Source organism: Canis aureus, unplaced genomic scaffold (genome assembly GCF_053574225.1).
Source record: "Canis aureus isolate CA01 unplaced genomic scaffold, VMU_Caureus_v.1.0 ptg000490l_RagTag, whole genome shotgun sequence".
NCBI lineage: Eukaryota > Metazoa > Chordata > Mammalia > Carnivora > Canidae > Canis > Canis aureus.
In genome coordinates, this window is record NW_027554663.1 from 1 (window position 1) to 24,252 (window position 24,252).

At 38.1% G+C, this 24,252-nt stretch overlaps 1 long non-coding RNA gene across 1 annotated transcript; it reads left to right on the forward strand.

Moving 5' to 3' along the window:
- The first annotated feature begins 1,984 nt into the window (after positions 1-1,984).
- Positions 1,985-16,922, forward strand: LOC144310173 (uncharacterized). The gene is made up of 4 exons (XR_013375861.1): positions 1,985-2,145; positions 7,083-7,207; positions 13,447-13,538; positions 14,730-16,922. It is a non-coding gene; the product is annotated as an uncharacterized LOC144310173 (long non-coding RNA).
- Positions 16,923-24,252: the final 7,330 nt, after the last annotated feature.

Below are 24,252 nucleotides of genomic sequence, written 5' to 3' on the forward strand. Positions count from 1 at the left end.
ATCATGTTTATGTACCAGACCCTACCTTTTCATTCTTTCTGTTTCTTTGTTACCGTGGTCCTACCTGGTCATGTCTTCTTCTACTATTTTGGTTGTTCTTGGGCTTTTGCTACTGAACACCAAAGCCAAAAACTTATTATTATTGTTTTAATTCTGTAGATTCTTTTCTATTATCCTCTTAAGACATGGAGACATTGGCTACTGCCTGAATGGGGATAAATATCAGATAAGAAAAGCAACTATAAGAAAAAAATTAAGTATTTATCTAATATATATGTTAACTGAAAATTCAATAGGAGTTTCCTTGTTAGTATTTAGACTGAGCCTGAAAGATAAGGATAACAAATCATGAAATATCTCTGGCACATTCTCAAGAGACAGATACTGGAATTGTTAAGAGGTGGTCATACTGAACTGTGGACCTCACCCTTACATTCAGTTTATATAAACAGAAAACCAGAAGAGATTAAGAGAATTTACTGAAGAAGGGGAATTTGTAAGTGTAAAGTGTACTTTAGCTTCTATAGGTAAAGTGTTTTTGTACTCTGGCTTCCTTGAAGATTTTCCCTTTGTCTTTGGTTTTCTGTACTTTGAATATAGACCCCTTGAAGTAGTTTTTTTTTTTTTTTTTTTTTTTTTGGTGTTCATCTTGCTTGGTCTTGCTTGGTGTTCTCTCAGCTTCCTAGTGTGTGATTTAGTGTATGTCACTAGTTTGGGAATATTATTAGCCATTAATACTTCAAATATTTATTCTGTTTCTTTTTCTCTTTCTTCTTCTTCTAGTATTATCATTATGTATCACAACTTGTGTACTTGTCCTACAGTTCTTGGACATACTAGCCTTTTTAATAATTCCATTCATTTTTCTGTTTGCTTTTCTGTTTAGGAAGTTTCTATTGGTACATCTTTAAGTGCACCAGTCCTCTCGCCAGTGTACTAATGAGTCCATCCATGAATTCCAAAGGCATTCTTTACTTCTCTTATAATGCTTTTTATTTTTAGCATTTTCTTAGAGATTCCATCTCTCTACTAACATTAATCATGTGTTCTTACATTTGTTTATTTTTTCTTTTAGAGCCCTTAGCATATTAATCATAATATTTTAAACTTTCATATCTGATAATTCCAAATTCTGTGTCACATCTAAGCCTAGTTCTTAGGCTTGCTGTGTCTCATCTGTTTTTTTCTTTCCTTAGCGTACCTTATAATTATTGTTTAAAGTGCACATTATATGTCAGTTATTAGGAACTAAGGCTAGTAGGCCTTTAGTGTGAGGTTTTGTATTAATCTGTATAAAGCTGACTGTGTTTAAATGTTTGCTGTAGCTGGAAGTGCCAGAGGTTTCAGTTTTATTTTTTTCTCTCTGTTTTCTTTGGATTTCCCTAAGCACAACTTCTTAAATAGAGTCTGTGTTTTGCACCTCTCTCCATTATAATTCACTGTTATTATATCGAAGCCCTGTTGATGTGGTGGCAAGGTATGGAGTGAAGCAGTCTTCTATAAACTTAATTTGATTAAATAGCATTTTTGTAAATATTTTTATTGTGAGACAGAGAGAGAGCCCAAGTAGGGGAAGAAGGGGGCAGAGGGAGATGGAAACCCCCCCCCCACCGAGATCATGACCTCAGCAGAAGGCAGACACTTAACAATTGAGTCACTCAGGCACCCCTCATTTAATAAAATGAAAAAAAAATAAAATATCTCATTCATTAAATAAAAAATCTCATTTTTATTAATGGACTTGAGTCCCTTGGCTGTGGCCTTTAGAACCATTTCTTTAAAAAAAAGCATTTCTTAGCCTTTTTTTGTAAGACGAGGCTAGAGAGGCCTAGGGTTAACTAACTGCCTTTCCCTCAGATTCTCTAGGGTTCTAATAATTTCCTCTGGAGGGAAGACCTTTGTTATGGGAAGTACCTGGGCATATTTCAACAAAATGGTAACATCCTCTCCTAGCCCAAAGCATGAGAGGATTTTTCTTTGATCTCCAAGGTGAGAACCTACTAGAATTCCTGGAGATAAAACCCATGAAAATGCGGTGGATCATCTGAGACTTGGCTCCTCACTCAAGCTAGTCCAATTCAGCCTCCAGCAATTCACTGAGGTTATCATTTATGTATTTCTACCACATAAACGGCTTCTGTTCAGGTATGGACATCTCAGCTGTAATTCTCTGTATTTGCCTATCTCTCTAGATTTTGAGGTGGTGGTTTGTCCTATAATCTCCATTCTTTGATTGATCTAAAAAAATCATTGATTTTCAGTTTGTAGAACTTTGCTCTTGTGTGGATGACAGTGACAGCTTCCCAGCTCTTTACATATTGGAAGCTGCAATGGAAGTGTCTTCTCATTTTCTTTTAAGACTCTTCATGACAGCATGGAAATCCCCCACTCTGGGAGCTCCATGTCCCTGCTCCTCTCCAGACTTACTGCTCTCTAATGTTGCCATACAGCTGTCATCTCAGCACTTGGGGCTTCCTTCCTTGTTTTCTGGATTCACTCCAACATATTTTTGGTTTACAACTTCATTTTGCTACAGTTTATTCTCATAGCTCCATGAAGGAGGGAATATGGGAAATAGATTTTGAGTATCAGAAAATGTCTTCTAGCACCCAGTGTTACTGATAAGAAATTTGTACCAATCTTATTTTGTTCTGAAAGTTTACATTTCTTTTTTGTTTTTTGAAAGTTTACATTTCTGCCTGGGAACAGGGCACTTGTGTGTGGTATGTATGTGTCTGTGATATGTAAGTGTGTGTATGAGGGATTGAGGACAGAGTTGAGAGTTGATTGTTTTGTATATAAAAATTTTCAGGGACCCCTGGGTGGTGCAGCAGTTTAGCGCCTGCCTTTGGCTCAGGGCACGATCCTGGAGACCCGGGATCAAATCCCATGTCGGGCTCCCGGTGCATGGAGCCTGCTTCTCCCTCTGCCTGTGTCTCTGCCTCTGTCTCTCTCTCTCTGTGTGTGACTATCGTAAATAAATAAAAAAAAATAAAAAATTCAACTACTTTGTTTATTTTCAGTGCCATATCTCTTTCCTATCCTTTCCAGGGCCAGACATTTCCAAGTACCACATGTCTCTAGTTGTATGAGTTTAATAGTCTCCCATCTCAACTTAGCCTGCTTTAGTGCATCTTGTAGCCATCTGAACCCATATGTCCAGATGGATTACAAATTTCTATATACCAAGATATTGATAATTATACATTTTCGTGACAAAAATTTAAAGCATTTTTACTGTCTTTAAAAAAATTACAAAAAAATAAAAAACAAATAAAATAAATAAAAAATAAAATAAAATAAAATAAATAAGTAAAATAAATAAATAAAATAATAAAACAAAACAAAACAAAATTTACAGGGCAGCCCTTGTGGCTCAGCGGCTTAGGGCCACCTGCAGTCCAAGGTATGATCCTGGAGACCCGGGATCGAGTCCCACATCAGGCTTCCTGCATGGAGCTTGTTTCTCATGTTAACATGACTTCCTGATATCAGTAATTGTGATTTTAATGCACAAGGCTCTGGGAAGAGCACTTATTGTCTGAGAACAACAGAGTTTCCCAGCTTTTCCAATACTTCCATTGGTATTTTTTGTGTGTCTTCAATGATATTATTTGTTTTGAGTGTGAGTAAAAAATATTTAATGTTCCAGTAGACTACTTTGGCTGGGGTGGTATATCATGTAAGCCAGCCTCAGATTTTTCCTTCCTCAGTCAAGTGGCGGTGGTATTCATAAGTGGTATTACTGAAAGAAGAAGTGATAGCACAGCAGGAACAGGGAGGAACCATATATTCATAAAACTTACCTGTGGCTTTGGTTCCTGCTAGAGTACAGTCTTAAATATGTCATTTTCACATGCCAATTTCATGGCTTCCTAGGTTAGATAATACCCAGTTCATGATGAATACTCACATTTCATGTTACTTGGTATCTCAGAGTTAAGTCTCAGTCTCTACCAAGTAGACTAGTAGCAAGAGAACAACTACTTTGTAAAAGAGAATCTATATCCTACAAATGGTATAGCATATCTCTAGAATCCTAGAGGTCTCTCTGTGACTCTTTAGTTAGGGTTTGTTGTTGGGTCCATGCAATAGTCTGTTTTGCCAAAGATCTTTGGATGAATAATAGATCCTTTGGATCCCCACTCTAGTTTCTGGATTATGAAGCTGCTTGAACTGCAGACTGGGTTAACTGGAATATCTTACTGTAATCTGGCTTACAAATTGTTGGCAGCCTTACAAATTATTTAATGAGTTGAGACAAGGAACACTCAATTTTTTTTCTTATAAAATCCAAAAAGGCCACCAAAAGTTCTATCTCTATTTTTATGATCAGGAAGCAAAGTATAGCACCTTGTATTTCACTTTGGAGGGGTATCTTTTTTTTTTAAGATTTTATTTATTTATTCGTGACAGACACACAGAGAGAGAGAGAGCCAGAGAGAGAGAAAGAGAGAGAGAGAGAGAGGCAGAAACACAGGCAGAGGGAGAAGCAGGCTCCATGCAGGGAGCTTGATGTGGGACTCAATCCCGGAACTCCAGGATCACGCCCTGGGCCAAAGGCAGACACTAAACAATTGCACCACCTGAGCGTCCCTGGAGGAGATATCTTGGTATGTCTTGAACTCCCTAAAACTTCAAAGAGTTGGGAGGACATTAGGTTTTCCTGGGAATTATCTCTTCATGTGTTTATGGTTCTATTACCTCATCATATGGGGGATCAATATGATAGCCTATGGAATGGTGAGATGATACAAGTATTAACAGAGTGAAGAGTTGTAGAGGAATAATGGTGACCTAAACTGTCCCTGCTGGCTGAAGGTAAATATTTGTGTGAGGTGTGTGTGTGTGTGCATGCATGAGTGTGTGTGTGTGTGTATGAGAGAGAGAGAATTGGAGCATATGAAGTATCAAAGGCCACATTGCCCTGTTCGATTAAAGAGCCTACATATGGATCAGCAACTATAATTCAGTCACCACATTGTTAGGGTAACAATAATCTATTGATTTTTCTAAGGCCAGTTACCTGGGCCAAACAGACCAGTTAAAGGAGGATCGAGGAGGATTTACAACTCTAGAATTTTTCAAGTATTCAGTGCAGGCACTAATGTGTGAAATCCCCTTAAAAATGAAGAATTGATTTTGACTTACTATTTTGGCAGAGAGGAGTTATCCCTGAAGCTTTCATTTTGCTGTCTCTGTCATAACATCCTTTATAGTTTAGGGGGCCAATGTTGTGATTTTGTCTGTAATAGTATGTTTATTCCAACTGAGCACTCTGGGAAAGAGGAGATAACCACAAGCATGTTTTTAGATGCACTGAGCCTCTGTTGAGATAGAATTGAGCCAAAGATCCAGTTATAATTCTACCCGTAAGTACATCTTCTCTAATTCTTAGACCATTGACATTCCAGGCCCTTGGGAGTTTATGTCATCTCAGTCAGTATCCAATCACTATTGGAAGGTTTGGATAGTTCCTTTTCTCAACATATAGCTATATTAACATTTTCCAGAGTTACAGAACCAGTAGGATTGATGGATAGATCTGTAGGTAGGTAGGTAGGTAGGTAGGTAGATAGATTAGATAGATAGATAGATAGATAGATAGATAGATAGATAGATAGATAGATAGATAGATAGATGATAGATAGGAGATTTGTTATGAAAATTGGTTCACACAATTTTAGCAGTTGAGATATGCCACAATCTGCTATCTGCAACCTGGAGAACCAAGAGAGCCAATGGTATTATTCAGTTTTAAGTCCAAAGTTCTGAGAACCAGGGTTGCTGATGGTATAACTCTTAGTATGAAGATGAAGGCCTGAGAACCAGGGATACATTGGTCTGAGTCCTAGAGTTTGAAAGCCTGAGAACCAGGAGCTTCAGTGTCCAGGAGCAGGAGAAGATGAATGATGTGTCAACTCTAGAAAAGAGTGGAAGAATTCAGCCTTCCTCTGCCTTTTTTGGTTTTGTTTGGTCCCTCAACAGATTGGATAGTACCTGACCACATTGGTGAAGTTGGCTCTTGTTTGCTCATTTGACTGATTCAGATGTTCAACTCTTCTGGATACACTCTCAGAGATACACCCAGAAATAATATTTCACCTACACCTAAACATCTGTTAGTTTAGTGAAGTTGACACGTAAAATTGACCACTGCATTCTGATAAATGTCCCTAGTCTCTTTGGAGTAGGCTTCTTGGAATCTTCTGGGAAAATTTATAGTTGTGATATTATTACAAGATCCTCCTACATCTACCTAGTCTTATCTTCATTCAGGGATTATAGGTATGTTTATTGACTCAGGCCTGGAAATTGGATGAGAAGCCTTAACTCCTCCTTTATGTTGACTCAAGTGAGGCTTTTGTTCATCAGATGTAGAAGGGTTTTATTCATATTATACAAATTGAGTAGAACCTTAGTTCTGTTCCTCTGTCTCAGCCCTTCATCCATTAGCTCATATTAAAGGGTTTGCAGGTCAAATCATTTTGATAATCACTCTGGTCCTGCTGTCCATCAGGGCTGTCTTGCCTGTCTTGCCCTTCCTGGTTAATTGATGCTCTATTTTGGCTCACCAAAATCAGGGACACTGGTTAAATAGCACTTCCAATCTGGAAATATAGCCACTAAGGGAGCAACAGAGCTTTACAGGAAGGTGTGCTTCAATCTTCCTTGACAGGATATTGACTGAAACAATATATTTCTCAGTGTTTTGGTATAGGAAGAATACTCTAAGCCCTCTTAGGAGATCTAGTTAGGAGAATGTTATACATGATCAATCTATCCCAGTATTTTTACTTTCTTCAATCTTGGGATTTTCATATCTATAAATTCATCCTGGTTTATAATTTTGTTCCTTCCTCCATGGTCTTAGAATCCATTTCCATGATATCCCCATTAGCTAACCACCAAGTAAAAATAACAACAAAATATTTTAGTTATTTTGGTGTGTAAGCTGCTCACTTTCTAAATTTCATTTTGTACCATCCTTACAATGACATGTTTGGATTTTAGTTGTTGATCTTGAGACATTGAAAGATGAAAGGAGTACAGCATGACAAGACTTGTCATTCTCTTGAAAGGTATCCTGCTCAGGTGAAGCCATTAAAGGATCTCTGGTCTAGCAAGTCTCTACTCATCAGACAGGGAAGGAGGAACTTCTGCTGACCAGGGTGGCACTTAGGAATCTGAGGATACTCAAAGTTATGTGAGTCTACTCAAATGTATCTGTTCAAATCATCAGGCTACCATTCGTTCCCAATCAATGTCCTAAATTTTCCAGAAGGACCTGATGAGGTTAAGGATTGACTTATCTTCATCATAACTTGAGCTGGAAATTTAAAATATTGAACCAGTTATTTCCCTTTTCATTGGCCTCAATAATAATTGACAGTCTCATCAACTTTATATTCTTCTTTTTTATGATATTATTTTGTGTAGAGACACTTGGGCTGTCAAAGCATTGACTCCAAAAGGTTCTTTTTTGCAGGTGACCAGAGCTGATGATTTAAATAACTATTTTATCAATACAGACCATGGATTTTCCTGGTCCCACCATTTAGTTTCAGTAGGAGCCTTTCTCTACTGAAAATTATTTACATCAGATACAAAATCCTAAATTGCTGTTTTTTTAATCCTCCTTTGCAGAGGGCAAAATCTAGCTTGTTGAACAAAGAGAATTACTATAAACTATACAGGGTCCATAAATATTAGAAGGGTTAAATAACCATATTCTAGGATGCGCTTCCAGAAATAATTCCCAAAACCACAATGCAGAATTGGTTGCCAGTGTAGCTGGTGTCACTGACAAAATTAAGAAACTGCCCTCAAGTTGGGAAGTTGTCACTATAGTTACTGGCTCCAGAACCATGCTGCAGCTGGTATGGCCCACCACAGGAAAAGGAGTGTTTCATTCCATGATTCTCTTCTCACTTTCTCAGTTCTTGAATTCAAGGGGAAAAAAAGCCAGACATTAATTAGTGGAATCTAAATCACACTGGAACTCTGCCTGCAAGTTCATCTGGGAAATGTAGTTTCTGTTTATCTGGTGTCTATAGTACACAAGAGGAGGATCTATATAGTTTCTAACAGTTTTTCTCCGTATACACAAATGCATTAGCACACATGTGTATACACATGCATACACACATGTCAGTAGAATTACTTTTTGGCATCCACTGCTCATACATCAAGAGCCATCATTTTTTTATTAGTAATAAAGGTGGTGTTTATTTTTTAATAATAAATTTATTTTTTATTGGTGTTCAATTTGCCAACATACAGAATAACACCCAGTGCTCATCCTGTCAAGTGCCCGCCTCAGTGTCCATCACCCATTCACCCCCACCCCCTGCCCTCCCCTTCCACCACCCTTAGTTCATTTCCCAGAGTTAGGAGTCTTCATGATCTGTCTCCCTTTCTGATATTTCCTACCCATTTCTTCTCCCTTCCCTTCTATTCCCTTTCACTATTATTTATATTACCCAAATGAATGAGACCATATGATGTTTGTCCTTCTCCAATTGACTTATTTCACTCAGCATAATACCCTCCAGTTCCACCCACATTGAAGCAAATGGTATTTGTCATTTCTAATGAGCCATCATTTTTTAATCATATAGTTTGGCTCATGTGAAAATAAAGAAGAATCCAGCCCCTAGTCCACGTGGGCTAATGGAATAATTTTGTTTGGGAAGAGTGCTCTTCATGCTGCCTAAGGCAGAAGCTCAGAGCAGATGAGTCCTAACAGACATCTGCCAGGACATTTACTCAGGGATTCTTTTTTTTAAGATTTTATTTATTCATGAGAGACACACATACAGAGAGAGAGGCAGAGACTCGGGGAGAGGGAGAGGCAGGCTCCATGCAGGGAGCCTGACGTGAGACTCGATCCCAGGTATCCAGGATTACACCCCAGGTAGAAGTTGGCGCTAAACTGCTGAGCCACCCAGACTGCCCTACTCAGGGATTCTGCAGTAGAGTGGTCCATCAGGTCAAGCTCTGGGTGTCTATCTACCACCCCCATCACCCATTCCTCACCCAGGCAGTATATGTCACATATTTATTTTAGGACCAAAGATGTGTGGGTGAAAACTCAAGTAGAAAGAAAAACTCTTGGGCAGCCCAGATGGCTTGGTGGTTTAGCACCGTCTTTGGCCCAGGATGTGATCTTGGAGACCTGGGATCAAATGCCACGTCAGGCTTCCTGCATGGAGCCTGCTTCTCCCTCTGCCTCTCTCTCTCTCTCTCTCTCAATTGAATAAATAAAATCTTAGAAAGAAAGGAAGAAAAGCTCTCACCATTGTTTATTCCAACGTCCTGGTGGCACGAGATAGCCAGGTTCAAAAGACCACTAGATACTCTGTCTGGTCATGGATCAAGTGGTAACAAACTCAACAAAAGGAACTGATTTAATAGAAATATCAGTACAGGGAATTAAAATAGATATCATGTATATCCTAAGACTTATAAGCAAAAATCACAAATAAGAAATTAGATAAAGAATTTATGAAACAAGAATAGATAGTAACAGCAAAAATTAAAGAATATGAATATAAGAAATACAGTATAATGATTAACATTGAACTCTGACTCCATTTCCAAAACAACACCACAAAACAGTTGAAGAAGAAATTAATGAGCTGGAAATGTGAGAAATGGCATAAAATGACACATGGCAAAAAGGGTTAAGCAAAAATTTAAAGGGGAGACATGGATGATAGCATTATGAGTTCTAACATCTATCAGAATGAGTGCCAGATGGAGAAAATAGTGAGATTGTATGTGACGTTCAGGGAAAAGAAAAGATAGAACATTTCCAGAAATAAAGATTTGGTGAAAATCCCCAAATCCTGACTGGGATGTATTCAGAGCATATACATATATTCCTGGCTACCTGGTAGAGAGATTTTAGAGGGTGAAGGATGAAGGGGAAAGTCCTAAAGTTTCTGTAAAGACAACAGATTACTTACAAAGGAAAGAAAGTCTTCTTGATATTAATCTTAGTAGCAATTTCAGGTTGTAGAAGTGGATAAAAATCAAAGATGAAGAATGGAGAATAGAAGAAAAAGTTAAAGTTAGAAATAAATAGATCTCAAATTCTAAGAATAAAATAAAGGAAATGAAGAGAAAAATAAAGATTATACAAGTAAACGAAATAGTTTAATAACAGATTACTAAAGATATAGGAAAGATAACTATTACAATGTAAATCAAAAGAAAAGTCACATGAGGTAATATGCAGTAAACAATCTTGAGTTAAGGAAAACAAAACAAAACTGATTTTCAATCTGGATAGAAAATACCTTCACCACAGGAAAGTAGAGTGAGAAAGAGGAAAGGAGAGCACAGTTGACTATAGGTGGGGAATTTGTGTCTTAAAATCTTGAGGTGTGTTTCCTATTAGAATTTCATGGAGTCAAAATCAAGATACTGACTCTAATATAATATCCTGAAACTCCATCTGATTACTTTAAGAGCAAGAACCTATAGGCACTATAATTGTCTATACTTAAAATTTCGGGGGTATTTTTTTTTATTTCAAACAGGTGGTAATTGGGTATGTTATTTTTTTAAAGATTTATTCATTGGGACACTTCGGTGGCTGAGCAGCTAAGCATCTGCCTTCTGGCCCATGGCGTGATCCTGGAGTCCGAGGATGGAGTCCCACATCAGGCTTCCTGCATGGAGCCTGCTTCTCTGTCTGCCTGTGTCTCTGCCTCTCTCTGTGTGTGTCTCTCATAACAAATATATTTTTTTAAATATTTTATTTATTTATTTGAGAGATAGCGAGGGGGAGCAAAGGAGGGAAGAAAGGGAGAAGCAGGCTCCCCACTAAGCAGGGAGCCCGACATGGGGCTTGATCCCAGGACCCTAGGATCCCAACCCAAGGGCAGACACTTATCCAACTGAGCCACCCAGGTGCCCCTGGGTGTGATATTCTTGCATGGCCCATACATGCAGCACTTAACATCACCTCTAAACATTTCCCACACAGATAGAATATTACAGTATTATAGGAAGTTGGAGAAAATCACAAGTACTCATAGAATTTAAAGGTTGTTCAGAGATCCAGGATAAGGGATGTTGCTTCTCCACTGAGTATAATAGCATTTTAGATGGAGTTATCTCTAAAAGAGGCACTAGAGCAATATGCTTTGTGTTTCTTGCTCTAAAAATGGTTTAACATTGTTTTCATTTACTTTAAAAAATAAAAGATAAAGAAAGGAAAGCAAGCACTGGGAAATGCCTCTTTAAGGCTGTGGTTCAAATCAATAAAGCATCTCTATAGATAGCGAATACCATTTTTCCATCATTGATCTTTCTATTTGGAGATAACATTCTTGAAGATTAAATTGCAATAGTAAGCAGGTGTTACTGCAGATTTCGATAAACAACTGAAAACCTTCTCTATGCCTGCTTCTCTGAGATTCCACTTCCATTATCTTAAGAAATGCATAAAATAACATATGATAAAATCCAACACAGAGGCCACTCATTCTGGACTTGAATGCCATAAAACTAAGCAGATAAATAGTTTCAGTAAAATGTGTTATAAACTAGGTAAACCTAATTAAATTACTTCTCCAGTTCAAAATGATGATTGATCTGTGGTGGGATTACACATGGGTATGAAGCTCCCACCTGGGTATGTTCATGTTTTATGGTCTTTTAGACTTGGAAGCAAATGTTATTATATCTACTTTCCATAGCTTTCCCCTAATGTTAATGGATTGAGAAATGAAACATGCTTTCTTAACTTCTCTTGGGCTTTATGACTATGACTAGGCAACCAGCAATAGAAAACAGTGAGAAACAAATGGCAAAATCTCAAAATCAAGTCCTTTCTTAAGGTCAGCTATGGTGTATACACTGCCCTGCAGCTAATAATAATAATAATAATAATAATAATAATAATAATAATAATAAAAGAAGAAATAAAGACGTGTAACCTTATTGCTCTTAACTCTTTCCTCTGCTCTCCTTTCCTCTAGTCCTGTGTTCTTAAGAGATAGGTGACTGTTAATGTTAATCTTTTAGCAAGTACAAACATGAAGACTAACATTAGCATGAACTAATTTACTTGAATGTGACTTCCTTAAGGAGAGGGAATGTATCCTATTGGTATTTTGAACCTCCAGATGGAGAACAATGCTACCTTACATTAGTTGCTCAAGAACAAAATAATGCCATTTCACATATATTTGTAGCACACATCATACAGTTCTGCCAACTGTTCTGTCATGGAAAAGATAAAAAGTAGTGTCATGAACACAGAACTCTGGACCTTCCACAAAACATATGAGTCTTGGGATTGTATCCTGATCATTCCACATTGCTCTTTTGTAGAGGGTAGATATATCCATTTTTATCACTGGGTGTTGAAACATCTTGATTTTCAGGTGATACTGAGCAAGGGCAGGGAGAGATAGAGGGAGGGCCATGAAATCAGGCTTACAGAAATCACAAGGGTGCCGAGATGTAAAAAAACAGAGATAAGAAAATAGACCAGACCACAGGGTCCCAGAGGTGAGGGAGTATTTTTCTTTGGCAGCTATAATGCAATCAGAGAAAGTCACCAGACCACAAAGAAGTAAGTCATTAAGGGTGTTATCAATAGTCCTTGCTCAAACCAAGACTGCACAAGAATCTCAAGGCCACAAACTCCCTGGCCAAGTTTTCAGTAAAAGACCAGCCTGAAGAGCCCTCAGTGGCAACCCTGTTAGGGGTATCTGAGAGCTTTTTCTGTATCCTTGCTTAATAAACTTCTATCGCTTTACTCACTCTCCTTTGTCCATGAGCTTGTCTCTGTGAGACAAGTACCTCACTCTCGCACTTCAATATAAGAAACCAGAAAGATTTGTATGGGAAACAGTAATATGAGACTATAAAGTATCTAGCAGGGACATTTTGTTATTATTTTATTTTTAGCATTTTTTACTTTGGGAATTAATAAACGAAACAGTTTTTCCCCCCCCAGGAGAATTAATGGCTCATTACAGGCAGTGTAGTGAGTGAAAAAAAAAACAAAACAGGAGACACTTAGAAGCAATTAGTATTTACTGAATTACCTGCTATATGGCAAACTTTTGCTAAACTTTGGCTATCCTGATGTGAGTAAGACAGATATGGTCCCTGTCCTCACTGAGTTGACATTTTAGGCAATAGGCAACATGCCAGCTGACTAAACAAACTAAACAAACAACCAAGTAAACAGGTATTTTCAGTGCTTCATAGGAAAGGAACAACCAGAGCATATTTATATATTATAAATTGAAATACACAGTTATGTATTATATGCTTAACAACATATATAATATAATATATATGTGGGATCCATTTAAAATTGTGTTCGAAAAAATTCCCTAAAACTGTATCATTCCATGCTATCTCCTAATACTGCTAGAAACTTCTTGAAGTTTCTATGATTTTTTTGGTCTCCAACAGTGTGAAACCTCCCTTGACCTGTGAGCCAGCCTTCAGAAGAAGAGGCAGCTGGGAATCATTGCCCTGGGGATGCTCTGGGATCCAGAACAGGGGTAAGTATCTGCCAGACCTGCGGCAACCTTGCTGTCTGCATTGGCTAAAGCCACTTAAATTATTCACAGTACCTGCAGCCTTCTCATTGTTATCACAACTCATTGAATTCTCTCCCAAGAGAGAAGTGATGTCTTCTCCAAATACCTTGAGGCAATTTTCAATCAAAAAGTGTACAAGAGAAACCTGTAATGAAAAGGACCACAAAGGGGTGCTCTTTTTCATATGGCATAGCTATAAGTCACATTTTGTTTATAAATCTTGGATCTAACCAATAATGTGAAAGACTTCTAAGAAGAATGCAGAGTTGATAAAAAAAATATACAGAAATCAGAGTTCCCAAATAAAAAATAACATAGAGTGATACTTTCTGTTGTACTTTGGGTATAGATTTTAAAATACTACTAGTCAGTGGGCTAAAGTTCTAATTTGTGGCCTAGTTTAATAGCTAACATTGTGATACCAATGGTTACACCATTAAAACTAAGATAGTTTTCAAGGTAACCTAATTTATTAAACTTTACTTATTTTTTAAAAATTTGTTTCCAGTATATATTGGATTATAACTTCTGTATAATATCTAATTAAAATGTATAAAGCATAGAGAAAAACTTATGAAATCCATTTCTTAAATGAGGAAGTATCTTAGTGGAATTTGGAGATTCCTGAGGGTTTCTTTGTATTTGTTTTTTGTTTTTTGTTTTTTTTTTTTGAGGAAAAACTCACATGGCTGGAGAGAAAACATGTCTGTCTGTATAACTGCAGTCCCTCCTCATGTCTTCCTTTGTCTAATGCTGTCTCTCGGCATGTGCTTGGGGAAAAGCTGTCATCTTATTAGACATGTGTGGCTCCATTAGGATGTTCTGGAATATTCTACTAGTTTCTGTCTGATGTAACAGAGGCAAAACAGTAGCCATGTATTTTTCTAAATGAGCCACAACTTACAGAGGAAGGTCAATGTGTTTGGAGCCATGGGTGCTCATAGTGCCCGATCCACCTAGGATGTGCCAGTACTGACCAGAGGACCTAGATGTTGTTACCATTGTGTTATCAGGAATCCATGGCTTTGCCCAAGGTTACAAGCTCCCCCACCCCTCAAAGATCAGACTGAGAGTTTAACCTTGACTTGTCAAACTCCAGAGCCCAGGTTCTTTTCAATCATATCACACCACTCTTCTCTCTCGTTTATTTAGGTAGTCTAGTATTGAATCTCCTGGATGGGAAGAAAGCGACTCAACTGCTCTGCGTTTCACACTTTAACAACACCCCTTCCCATATTCCACCAGAGTAGGATAACGAACTCTGCCATTCCAAGGAAGCCTATGAAGTTGTGCACTTTTCAGAACTGATCCATCCAGTTTACTACTACACATTTCAGATTCAAAGCATGGATTCTAAACCTCAGGGGACACAAATGAGAGCGCTCTTACCTTTTTTATAAAGTTGTCTATCAATTCAAAGCTGGAGGAATTAGGTGGACAAAGAATGCATGGGGCTACACTCTCTGATAAATTATAAGCTGTCATCTGATTGGATGAAGATTGTTGCTCAATGTTGTATAACCCTCCAAAAAGGTATCACAAGAGAACAACATTCGCTTTTGGCAGCTGGGCTAGAAGCCTAAAGTCAGAAAGATACACTTTTGAATAAGGCAAGTCATTGCACTTAGGAAGCTGGAAGTATAGAGATGTAGAACGGAGAACATCTTTCTAGATCTAGTTCACAACCTGCTATAGCAGAGTTCGAGGCATGAATGTATACGAAAATGTTTCACTGAATTCGATTTCTGAGCTAATCCACTCTGGTTAAATGTTTGACAAACGTAAGGTTACACCACGGGCTGTTGATGCTCTAGGATCTCCCTTAGGCCAGTGAGTTTTGTCTACCAGTTTCATATATTCAGAAGGTGTACAATGGCTAAGGATTCTACATTAATAAGGTCAGGCAAAGAGCAATAATAGCCATAAGGCATGCCTGTATTCTGAAACATTCCTCCATGGGTCTGAAGAATTGAAACTCTTTGGCTTTGATTGTTACTTTAGTGGACAAAGTGGCAAATGTAAACCAATCTTTTCCTAAAAGTATATTGCCTGTATTTCTGAGACATGACCAGAGTAGAGAAATTATTGCATCATTACCTCTGGGCTGCATTTATTTTCTCCTCCTCAGTCACTTCATCAAAAACACCAAGCCACTTATCATAGAGGTCGGATAAAAGTAAACTTCCTTGGATATTTAGAAGAAAATACTATGTAGATAAAAAATACACGCACGCACACACACACACACACACACACACATATTGGAAATATTACAGAGAAAACACTTAGTTGAAAACTTCAGTTAAGTCCCTACTTCCTTCATAGATACCCAAACTGTGACCCACACGGAGCTCAGCTCTGACTCTCCATTGACGTGCACATGAGAAAGCAGGTGTGTGGATTTTCTCCAACAAAAACGAAAGCATCAAAGCAGAGCCTAGGCTTTAGTGGAAATGAAGACAAAGCTCCGTTCTAGCATATGGCACTTACTCTTTTGTGCGCTTTTTTGCAAACTACTAAAAAAACTACTCTCATAATTGCATCATTCTTCCTTTCAATCACTGTATCAGATAGTCTAATGGCAAACTCATGATGGTCCTGAGGATATATTCATTTCTAGTGTAGGCCAATTCTCCAGATAGTTTGACATGATACTATTCAGGCCAAGGTTGCAGAGTCTGATTCTCCACAAAGATTAGTCAACTTTAGGAAGGGAAAACTTTAGAAATGTCTAAGAACTCTACATACTCTTGGTCACCATCTTCCTAGTCTGTGATTATAACACAGAAATAGAAAAGACCCTACTAAGTCTTGCTAGAAACGTCAATTCCATGTGTGCAGCTTAAAGAGGGCACACTTACCATGCTATTCAAGTACTTAATGTATCATCATTCTTTCCTCTTTCTCTTGTTGTCTATACATATATTTACTGGTGTGTTTTACTATAGCTCAGTGTAGTAGTGGTCAGGGACTATTGGTATCTATCATAGAGTTGAACAGTAATGGGGGACAAGGAAGGACCAAATATGACCTTGATTCTAAGGGTGTCCTCATTACTGCCTTAACATAGTTTTGTTCAGAGCTGTTAGCAAGTGCCAAGGTAGATGGATTAAATTGTTTGTTCTAGTTCTCACTTCTTTCTCCATTTCCCTTTTAGGAATAGAACTGGATATCTGTGAATTAGCTGTATAATTTCAAAAATCTATTTTTTGAGTCAATCTATTGAATTTTAAGAATCGAAACTATTTTTGTCTGTTGTGCCTACTCCAAAAGTTAGATTTATCAAAAGAGGCATGTAGCTAGAGCTGGTTACCGTGTCGTTATAACCTTGGATGGTGGGATAGACATCTCAAATATTAATAAAAGGATGCTTAGGATGTGGTGAAAGCAGACACAAATGGCAAAATCCTTCCTCCCTGACTTATAAAGTAAAAGGCATTAAGAGACAGGAGAAAATGATGCTTAAGAATGATTGCCTCACTGAGCCTTTTTGGATTCCTCATAAAGTAAACACTTGCTTACTATTGTAATCTTCTATGTCTATTCTCAAATGTTTCATATGATTTTTCTTTTGGAAACTGCCTGCATTAGGAGGGCGGTGAGGATGTCATCAAAAGCAGGATGTTTGCTTTGTAAACATTATGTATGTGCCAGTGGATATTTTGAAATTTCTTATTATTACTAGTAGTCATATTAGTATTAGTATTTGGCATGGAGCCTTCAGGCGGGTGGTGAATGGTGAAAACAGAATATATTTCTAATGTATGGGGCTTTTAAATCCTACAGTAGCTTCCTTAAATTTTGATTTCATGAAGTGTTTTCCAGTGTGTCAAGTTCTTAATCAGTTATGCCTATGATGGTTCCTGGGCAATCATAATGAAAGACACCAATCACACCTTGAGTTATTCATGTGTGGATAAAGCTAGAACTTTCCCCACCTTTAAAACAGATGCTACCACAAGAACAGATTCGCTGTCCAAGTTCACTCTGTCCCCAGAATTTAGTTTCTCCTTTAGGATTCTGCATGATTTTCTACTTCCTGATTTTCTGAAGATGCCTTTCGTGAGTGGTCCTTTCTGATTGATAAATGAAAGCATATCCTGTAGGAAAAGAATAGTATATGGCATTTCATATCCCAATCCCAGAGCAAAAGCTTGCTTCCTTTTTGAAAGACCTAGGGAATGTGACAATATGTGGTTTTACAGCTGGGGGGACTAAAGTCCATTTAGATTCTTTAGTCAATGTCTCTCTATAGTTTCTACCCAAAAATCCACCTTACAGTCATACACTGAAACATTGTAATCACTTATTTTAATAAGATTTTTTCATTGAATTTACCCTTTTAAACAAACTTCCATGTTTCAAGGCCTTTGTGGAATCCTTGCCTGTCTCCTACTTTACCAGTCTTTTCTCCTTATTCCCTTACATATATGCTCTTCCCCAAAGTATGGAATACTTTTTGCCATACTCATTTCCCTTTCATTGATTCCTCTTTAAGTGATTGCATCCTTCATTCCTACTATCTCTATTTCATTTCCTCTTTTAAAATCAAGCTCAAATGCTCTCTTCTTATTCTCTGATTACAGTCCCTTCATGAGTCTTTCACTGTCCTTTGCTCTATCTTCATGTCCTCTCCCTGCAGTGTAGAAAGATAATAAGGACTGGAGTGAGATAGACCAAGGGACCAGAAACCTATTATGCTTCTGATCTATTGTGGGAACTGGGGCACATGCAAACTCTACTGAGAAGTTTCTAATTCATTTGTAAAGTGTGGAGGATGATAGTTTTAGCTACCCCCAAAAATTACCATGATGTAAGGACTGGGGTAGTAGCTAACAAGTAAGTAATGTAGTAAATTTCTCCACACCTAGCATAACATTCCCAAATCTAGTGCAGTGCTTGCAGAGGTCCTGGGTACTCAGTAAATTTCCACACTGAAAATTCAGTACACCAATTTCAGATAACACATAACCAAACTCTGTGGCTGTCATTTAACATATTCTGGTAGGATTAATGGATTCATATTTGCCACAAGATGAGTCTTTATGCTTAGGTAAGATGTTTTCTAGTGTTAGATTTAGTAGACTCAGTTGAAGGAGACCTGAAACTACTGTGAGTTCAGGAAGACAATGGCAGAATTGAAGATGATTCATGTACTCAGTCTATTTTGACTGATCTGAACAGCGCTACATAGGTCTCTGTGGAAACAAGTGGAATGGACAAAAATTTGTCCTGTTGTATTAGCCTCATGACTCTGCAGTACCTAAATCAAATGACACTACGAAAGCCTCTCAGCCACAGCAGGGGCTGTCCAATGATTTCTCCATTTGGGTGTAGGTTTACATGAAAACACTTGGCCTCTCCGAGTTCCCCCTCCTCAGGAAGGCAATAAAAGACCAAACTGAAACCTACCAGATTTGGGAAGGGCAAGTTGTCATTATCACAGATATCAATGAGGGAAACTCAAAAGAGCTGTCTGGGTTTTGCAGAAGGTGCAGTTGTGCACTGGTTGTTCTTCAAGTGCCAGCGCACCGCCAAAAGGCCAAGTTTCTGAAAGCACTAATTTTAATGGTTTTCTGGCCTGAATCTAAGGAAAAAGGGAGATTAGTGTATTTTAATTCACTTAGCCTTGTTTCCACCATTGCTATTATACAGCGTGTTCATTGTAGTGGCTAGACGAGGGAAACTGAGTCATTTGTTGTATAGAATTCTCCACGTTCTGTTGTTGGCTAATACCATCCTCATGGTGTTGATGACTTCTTGCCCATATCCTTCAGACTGATGGTTAAACCTAGAGACTCGATCACACTCAAGGTCAGTATTTCCTGTGCCATCAGTTACTGTCGATTACACTGCATCAGGAGGCACTGAACCTGTAGATGTGTTTTCTACTGGTGTGATCAGTGGGTTCAGGTGTCAGATCTCATTTTAAAAGCTAGAAGGATTTAGTATTCAAATCAAGCTGAGTTTGCTAATCATAGGCTTTCACAGCTCAACTCCCCTCAGCCTCAGATATCCTCTTTGGCTTTCTCAGTGCTCAAGTTTCTCCCATGCAGAGGATCTGCCTCTCGTGACACAATTTGCCTGAGCCATACTTCTCTGGTTCCTCTGCTCTGGGTCATCTTCAAGGATGACTATCTGCAGCCAGGGTCCTTGGGAAGTTGTCATCACATGCTGGCTATGTGGTGGCTGTGTTTTCTTGTCATATCCCACCAACCCACCCAGAGATGATGTTTTCGGTTAAATATGTTTAACATTTACTGAAAAGAGCCTAAACCACAATGAACTGTGGAAACACAATTCCTCATACACACACTCAAACATACATGTATATATACATCTACACACAAGTACAAGGCTTGAAAGAAAACATCGAAAAAGCAAAACAATGAGAGGTTATAAATGCATTTATTTACCACCAGTTTCCAGAGATGATTTTTAATTACTCAACATTCCCTATCAAAGGAAGAGCTTTCCAAAGAAAAGGTGATCAGCAGTGAAAAGCTTAATTCAGAGTTTTGAGTGGTCAGCTATGAATGTTTCCCTTTGAAGATACCTTAACATTGCTTAAATAAGTGAATTCCTTAAAAGTCAACAGATGAGCCAAGCTGTTGAAGGATAAAGAGATGAGCAACATTTCACCAAATGACCTTAAACACCTGGCCTCTTGGCTTTTTTGGAATGTAGTGAGTGCATCACCACCTCCACTCATGTGGGTGCCAGCACTCCACCAGAAGCATCCTGGTCCTGCCACTTAGGAAGCTCAGCATTTTAAAGCTTCGGTTTCCTCAACTTTAACATAAATGATGCTGCCTATGACTCTTAAACTAAATATATAATATTCTACTCAGCATAAGGCAATAAATGGCCCCAGGATGATTAATTTTTGGGGTCACTTCAAAAAAGTCAAATAATGTCAAATAAATGTGGAAAAATTTGGGGCATTTGACTTTCAAAAGGAAAGTATGAATTTTCCAAAGCAATTTGACAATGGAACATTTCTGGGAATGGGAAAACAATGCATGGATCATATATTCTATATGCACAGATACCAATCTCTGTCTATACACTGGCATATGTAAGAAACCTACACTTCTGTAGTTCTAAACAGCTCACTTGATGTCTAGTTTGGTTCTCTGTTCCAAGACTGCTAGAGTTTTAGGATTTCTTAATTGCCCCCATGAGTGTGTCTATGATCTGGAGTCTTCTAGTGCCAGGGAGGCTGTAAAATGGTGAAGTGGCACTTATCTGGTTGCTCTGTGTCATTGATGTACACTAATGGCCATTGAGGTGTCGGCACTGCTCTCTTGACCTGGGAAATTGGTCTGTGTGCCTGTTGATGAGGCATGTCTTTCAAACCCAGTGGATTTCTGTTTCTTCCATACTATTCTGTGACTGATGGAGATACTTTTACTAACCGATCTGTTCCATGTTGAGGTATAAGAAACTCTGTGTGGACATAGAGGGCCATATTTCTTAGACATGTCAGCTCGCTATTCTGTGAGGAATATCTGCTTCCTTTTGGTTTCCATGCAGGAAATGGTGCAGATATCCCATGTACCTGCCTAGTGGTTTTGAGCTTTTCCCATGAGTTTGCCACCAAAATCTTCTACTCTATGCCATGAATCATTTTTGGTTCCTAGAAAGCTAAATCTTTAAGACTTATAAGCAACAAAGAGCTTCCTTTTCCTCATATTCTCCTCTTCTATTCCCTGAGGAGGTGATTTAGTTGTCTCTTAAGGCAGCTTAAGATGGGAAGAAGGATGAGGGACGGAATACCTGAGGTAAAAAAATGAGTTAGTACTTCAAAGATACTTCCTACCATACTTGGAATACCCCTTAGGAAATGCTGTTGTAGAGAACTGAGGATTAAAAGCCAGTGAAGAGAGGGTATGTGTAGTAGTGGTGCTGCCATGAGTTTTATGATGTGTGGTCTCAAGAAATAATGCTTCCTCATCTTGTAAACCACCATCTTTGGCATGGTCCTTTGCACAGTCCTCTCAAACATTAACTCTTGAAAAGTCTCTTTTGGTTCTGGGAACTCTTCCTCCACCCTATGAAAGGAGGAGAAGTTACCTTATGGAAGACATGAGGACCAATTGAGAGCCAGCTCCAATAGACAGACACCTAGGTTAGCTCCAGATGAGCTGCAGGCTAACTAGAGTATTAGGTCACTGCACAAGTGACCTCAATTGAGCCTTCAGTGAAGTGTTATGTGAATCATAACCAAGTTAAATAGTTGTCTAACCTACTGAGTTATGGAATGATTTTTATTATCCATATAAAAACATACAACACAATACAGTACAGTACAATACAATACATTAAAATACAATACAAAAAATATGTAATAGGATATGGTAGGCATTGAAGAAAAAGGAGATATTTTGTGGGAAGATTTCCTCAATATGAATATATGGGACCAAGGAAAAAACGTTAAATGGAAATAGCTGGGTGTTGGATGGGGTTCATTTATCATTCATTGGAAAAATAAAGAAAGAGGAAACGTCAAGCGTCATTATGGAGATTCCAGTCTTCAGTGACTTAGTAAACTGTAGACATGTAGATGGATGGACCCATGCCAGATGGGTACTTTGTAGCATTCTACAGTTTTGCCTTTTTGGAAATCACTATCACTCTCAGTGGCTTGGATTCAGCAGTTTGTTTTTATGTCACTGATGAAAAACAAACACTTGTCTTATACCAACATATTCTCAGACATGACACAAGACTAATCTTAATACCTAATGACGTGGGTTACCCTAAAGATTTCCTCAACACAATGAGGTATGTGTCATAAAATGCAGATGTCAAAACTATGGAGGGATTTATGATATGTGTCTCCAGGTTCTGAATCTAAACTCTGTTTTACAAAATGGGGTGTTGCCAGAGAGCTGTGGTCAGCTAGGCTCCAATAATACTCACTCTAGTCTCAGGGGAACTTCTCCTAGTTCTATTAATTACTTTATTAGAAACGTATTTTACATCCATTATCTTATTTAATCTTTACAGCATATCTGAGATTTAGACATTATTTTTATCCACATGTTAGGGATGAATAAACTGATACTGAGCTTGAGTAATAGGTCAAATGTCATATAGCTGATTAATGGGAGCACTGGAGTTTGTACTCTGGAGAGGTGGTTTGAAGTCAAGTCAGGTCCTTTTTACTCAATGATGTTGGTTCTTTTCAACTCATTTTAAAGAGCACTGGAATCCTATGGTACCTCAAGACCACTGAGCCAAACGAGGAGGGAGGAGGAATAAAGCCTTGCGCTCTGGTTTCAAACAAAACACATTTATATATTACAAATAGAAATACAAAATTATGCATTATATGCTTAACTACATATATAATATATATGTGAGATCCATTTAAAACTGTGTTTAAAAAAATTCCCAAACACTCTAACATACCATGCTATCTCCTAATACAGCTAGAAACTTTTTGAAGTTTCTATGCTTTCTTTGTTCTCCAACAGTATGAAACCTCCCTTGAACTGTGAGCCAGCCTTCAGAAGAAGGAGCAGCTGGGAATTATTGCCCTGGGGATGCTCTGGGCTCCAAAACGGGGCTAAGTATCTACCATGACCCCCAGCAACCTTACTGTCTGCATCTGGCCAAAGCCAATTAAATTATTCACAGTACCTGCAGCCTTCTCATTGTTATCACAACTCATTGAATTCTCTCCCAAGAGAGAAGTGATGTCTTCTCCAAATATCTAGAGGCAATTTTCAATCAAAAAGTGTACAAGACAAGCCTGTAATGCAAAAAGTCCACAAAGGGGTGCTCTTTTTTATATGGCATAGCTATAAGTCACATTTTGTTTATAAATCTTGGATCTAACCAATAATGTGAAAGACTTCTAAGAAGAATGCAGAGTTGATAAAAAATATATAGAAACCTGAGTTCCCTAAGAAAAATAAAATAGAGTGATACTTTACAGTGTACTTTCGGTACAGATTTTAAAATACTACTAGTCAGTGGGCTAAAGTTCTAATTTGTGGCCTAGTTTAATAGCTAACTTTGTGATATCAATGGTTACATTTTTAAAACTAGGATGGTTTTCAAAGTAACCTACTTTATTAAACTTTACTTATTTTTCAAATTTTCGTTTCCAGTTTATATTGGATTGTAACTTCTGTATAATGTCTTATTTAAATATGTAAACCATAGACAAAAACTTATGAAATCCATTTCTTAAATGAGGAAGTATCTTAGTTGGAAGGTGGAGATTATCATAGGTTTTTTTGTTTGTTTGTTTCTTGAGGAAAATCTCACATGGCTGGAGAGAAAACATGTCTGTCTATCTAACAGCAGTCCCTTCTCATGTCTTGCTTTGCCTAATGCTGGCTCTAGACATGAGCTTGGGATAAAGCTGTCATCTTATTAGGCAGGTGTGACTACATTAGGAATTCCTGGAATACTCTAGTAGTTTCTGTCTGATGTAGCAGAGGCAAAAGAGTAGCCAAGTATTTTTCTAAATGAGCCACAACTTGCAGAGCAAGGCCAATGTGTTTGGAGCCATGGGTGCTCATAGTGCCCGAGCCAACTAGAATCTGCCAGTAATGACCAGAGGAGCTGGGTGTTGTTACCACTGTGTCATGAGGAGCCATGGCTTTGCCCAAGGTTACAAGTTCCCCGCTCAAGGATCAGGCTGAGAGTTTAACCTTGG